The 4,717-nt window shown below is 48.1% G+C and overlaps 1 non-coding gene across 1 annotated transcript; it reads left to right on the top strand.

The window, feature by feature from the left end:
* Nucleotides 1–414: 414 nt before the first annotated feature.
* Nucleotides 415–576, top strand: LOC126548658 (U1 spliceosomal RNA). Its single transcript, XR_007603006.1, has one exon. It is a non-coding gene; the product is annotated as a U1 spliceosomal RNA (small nuclear RNA).
* The last annotated feature ends 4,141 nt before the right edge of the window (nt 577–4,717 follow it).

The raw sequence follows: 4,717 nt of genomic DNA, 5'->3' as shown, positions 1-4,717 counted from the left end.
TCGCATTAATTAAAAAAACGCTTTTTTTTCCTTTCCCAATGTTCGTTCCCATGGTCGCGCTTCAATCGCTGCTCCCATAACCACCCTTGCTGATGTCGGTTACAGTTTGTTCCTAACCGCCTTTCGCCCGAGGCTTCGCGACCTATGTGGATCGGCCTTGCAGCTGTGATCAATACAGCCGTTTTACGTTATACGTACTACTCGGCTTAATTCACCTTTTGTACCTTAATTTTACCAAAATTTTACTAACCTAATTCAGAGAATTTTGAAGGCGACTGCCTTTTGCCAGGTGGTTGTCACTCAAATGCATTTAATGTCTTTGGGTACTTCTAATTTATTCTGAAACCGAGTCGTCCACTTGCTCCCCATAGTGTCGTTCTTCGCATGGCCTGGTTTCCCGACGCCTGCTGTGGTATACTTACCTGGTGCTGGGCAAGCGGCGATCAATGGAACCGCGGCCCCGTGCGGAGGCCGTCCATTGCACTGCGGTCGGTTGAAGCGCGCCACTTCTGCAAAGCAGGGTAGCTGGAGTATTTAATTTTTCGTAGTGGGGCTTGGCGTTCGCGCCAGCCCCTGCCTTTAGACTAAAGACAGTGACCTCATCACTGACGCTTTAACATGGCGTGAGTGAATGTCGGTGCGGTGGTAAAACGTATCCCTGCTCAGGATTGTCTCTTTCTCTAAGTGCCGGTGTATTATAGCGCAGCTGGCACACACCGGGAGATAATTCGCTGCGGCGAAATGCGCGGGATAGCCGACGCGAACCAGGCTCGGATTGACTGTGGCGGATCGCACTCGCTGGTGTTTGCTGTGTGCAAATCGTCGCCATTTGCCGGTGTCATGTTTCCTTCTGCTTGTGACGGAAAGTATCGTCGTTGGCTTGCTGAGGCGTAGACGACAAGATGTAGCGGCTGTAATGAATAACTGTCGCCAGAAAATAAAAGGTAACCGTGACCGTTCTGTGAGAGGCACTCACGGTATGTTGCTGAACGTTGTCCATGCTAGTCGGAAGTTTTCTTTTATAAGTATGTTTAGATATCTACGTTTAATTACGTAACCTTTAATTACTTTCACTCACTGATAAATCAAAGAAAAGGTGTGGAAAAATTACCGATAATAGCGTTTTACGCAACTTGCTTGACCTTACGTGGACCTTTCTTTCAACTAAAGAAAAATCACGCGAAATTAAAAAAGAAAAATACCTCGTCGCAACGTGTCCTCGCGCCCGTGATTGCAACGCTCTCAAACGTAGACTAGGATTAAGCGGGCTTAGCCTTTCCCTTACGCGTCAGCAACTTTTGACACCCATCTGCATGCGGCCTGTACGAAACGCACAGTCGTAAATGCCTAAGACCTAGAGCGCGCTCTGGGGCGAGGTTTTGCGTGTGAGCCCATTGCTATCGCTGGAGCATGGACGCGTGGTGACATGTTATATATCATGGGATAGTTGGAAATCCTTTATTAGAACAGTGCAATGGAGGGCAGATGACACACACACACACACACACACACACACACACACACACACGCACGCACGTACACACACACGTACACACGTACACACGCACACACGCACGCACGCACACACGCACGCACGCACGCACGCACGCACAAGCCATAAGTGGTGGCGACCGCGGGGTGACGGGTGATACGGGGTAATTTGTCAAAATTAACCAAAATATATTAATTACTTTTAACGCTTTTAGTTTCAACGGGCTCATGATAATACGGAAATTAAAGCGATCTCAACTTTTCGATCTGGAAAAACGCGATTGCCTGTGGAACAGAGCGCGCGAAACTGAATCTGGAAGGGTGCAGGCAAGCGGGCAAAACCGCACCTCTCGAAGTGACGTTCTGCCTACGTGACCCAGCAGCGGGCAGCCAGGGCGTAGCGGATGCGTGCTCCTCGCTGTCGCAGCGCACTGGATCCCACCAAACCGTCCTTTTATTTGAAGGCGGCTGTTTTTAAATACTTCTTAAGGACTGGGTAAAAACAGCATATATATATATATATATATATATATTTATGCATTCTCGACCATGTGAACATTTTTCTTTTTGAGTCGGAGAAAAGGACCACACAAAACCTAGCTTGCTAAAAACACTGTTATCCATCATTTCTCGACATGCTCCTCAACTGTTGCGTGAACGCTATATTGATTTCGTAACTTAAGTAAATAATCAGCCATTTAAAATTAATAATTATATTTGGAATGTAGAAAAAGAGCTGATGGTTAGCATTAACGGCGCTCATCAACATAGAGTTATCGTATTTGGTGTAAAGCCCAGCTTTGCTTGTGTTTAACATGGCGACCTTCTTGGCGACCCGTGAGGGGTGGGGGGAGACAGCTGTCATATTCATCTTTGACTGCATTCATTCTTGGGGTTTAACGACACAAAACAACACTGCAGGGCTGTGAGGGACGCCGCATATTGGAGCGCTCCGGATTAATTGTGTTGTTTCCTGGTGTTCTGTTAACGGGCGCCTAAATTTAAGTACACGGGCGTTTCTTGAATTTCGCCCCCTTCGAAATGGGACCAGGTATCGAGCCTGCCGCCTCGTTCTAGGCATTGCCGCCATTGCCGTTGCGCGACCGTGGCAAGTACTCTGTAATACGGTATAAGATAATATTTTATCTTACAACGTGGTATATTTGCATCTTGGTGTTTTGTTCTTTGCATATAGCTTTTTTTGTGAGTGTTCCTATTGTTATGCCTCTTTGAAATGGTCTAGATTTTTTTTCGTGTATGTTTCTTCATAGTGCTTCGTTTATATATCCAAGAGTTTGAGATCAGAGGTTTTTCTAGGTAGCCAAACATCGCATTTGCACAGTCGATAAAAAACAAGTACAACCAATGCACCTGCGCATGGAAAATGCACGCGAATAAATACACCTAATAATAGTCTTGGGAACTGGTTCTATAGAGCGAATGTCGGCACATCTCGCCTTACATGCGCCACAATGTTCAGAAAACAGCGGAAAAGCAGGCAACGCAGCGACCACGTGTAATGCCGAAGGTGCATCGGTAAAGAAATTTTAGAACATTACTTCTTATAGCAGCGCGATTGCAAATTGTATGCCTCATGAGCTCATGACAGTGCGCGTTTCTTGGCGTGGTCCTAGGGATGCGCGGGAGTATAGTGCCTCGTATAAAAGAGGACGCTGCTTCAATTCTACACAAACAGCGCCTCGATTAGTGCGACCTCGCTCGCTACCTACAATCAACAAAAGCACCGAGGGGATCCGGCTCGCAGTCTCGATTATTCAGTTTACGCCACATAAAGTTTACCCAGAAAGCCGGGCACACCGCGACTTCCAGGAGGTCGAAAAAAGCGGATTCGCTTTCGTTGGGCCAGGAAAGAGATAGATTCGGTTACGCGCACACGACAGAGGTTTAGACCAAGATATCCTCAAACGCATTTTGATTGCGCAATCAACTAATGGTACACTAGAACCACCACTACAGCAGAGTCAAGAAGGAAGGTACTGCTAAGGCAGTGTCAAATGGAATCCTAAACGTTTGTTACAGCGTTAGTGCGCGTGCTTTTAACTTTTTTGCACAAATGTAGGTGCGGCGCAGAAGTGGAGGAGATAAGGGCGGCCAACAAAACGCTGAATACGCTGGCTGTTGGCCCGGCATGACCGAAGCGCTCATATTGGGAATGGAAGATGCTAAAATAAAAGGACTTAGTGCTGATATGCTTTGCTGCTTTTCAGAGGGCAGCTTAGTCGCCAAGTCCCTCAGCGTCCTGGGCGTAACCGAATGAACCAGCACAGCGAACGATGAAAGAGCGAACCCGGAGCCTAGTGGGGGATGAAAGACGGCGATAGCGAAGTTAGCGCGAGGATGAAAGTGGAGGAGGAGAATATGGCGAAAGCGGTAGAAGAAAAGCGTAGTGCCGCGCAAGAGGGGCTCTGCGGGGACGATCGCTAAAAGATGGCACCAGATTAGGGTGCCGTCGTCTCTTCACTGATGACGTCATTGATAAGACATGTGGCGAGCGCATCCACAGGTACCATATATAAAAACAAAGCGCTGCATGAGCGGTCTGTCTGCTGCGGCTGCTGTGAATCGTGTCCACGCGTCACCTACCGGCTGCCTCTCGCAATCTCCCGATTAGCGAGGCAGACGCGCCGCACTTTGCTCCGTTTGCAATGTGCCGCATGAGACAGATTGTACGCGCTAACCAGGCTACACAGAGTGTTCTCTTTCTAATATAAACTGTGTACCTATGTAATCGTAATGCAAAATATTGATGCACATAGTTGTTTCACGTATGGAGCTGCGCTCAAAATTAGCATTGGAGAGTGCCGTAATGGGCGTGATCTTTTTTTTTTTATTGCCTTCTATGTCGCTCTGTTTTAGCTCAGTCGTTCCCAGCCCCAGCGACGTCAAACATACGCCTTAAATTTCTTCACGCGTGTAAAAAACACCACGTTGAGAGCCATTCTCCCCAAACTGCGGACTCGCTTGTGCGCTTCAGAAAAATCAGTAACAGCAGCGGCGTGGGCCAGTAATCGCGACTGACGCGCGTAGTGAGGGAAGTAGCTGTTGCGAACGACCACGTCACTTCCAGGTCAGCGCGTCGACCTCCCTATGACATCGCAGCCGACCGCTGACAAACCTCCAAACATGTGCGGGTGGTTTTTGGTAGTTGTCCAGCAGTGCACGATGTCCTCCGCGTGTGCTCGACACATAATGGCGCGGGAGTGCG

This window comes from Dermacentor andersoni, chromosome 1 (assembly GCF_023375885.2).
Source record: "Dermacentor andersoni chromosome 1, qqDerAnde1_hic_scaffold, whole genome shotgun sequence".
In the NCBI taxonomy this organism is placed as follows: Eukaryota; Metazoa; Arthropoda; class Arachnida; order Ixodida; family Ixodidae; genus Dermacentor; species Dermacentor andersoni.
Note: the sequence above shows the minus strand (reverse complement) of the source record. Positions and strands in the feature narration are given on the sequence as shown.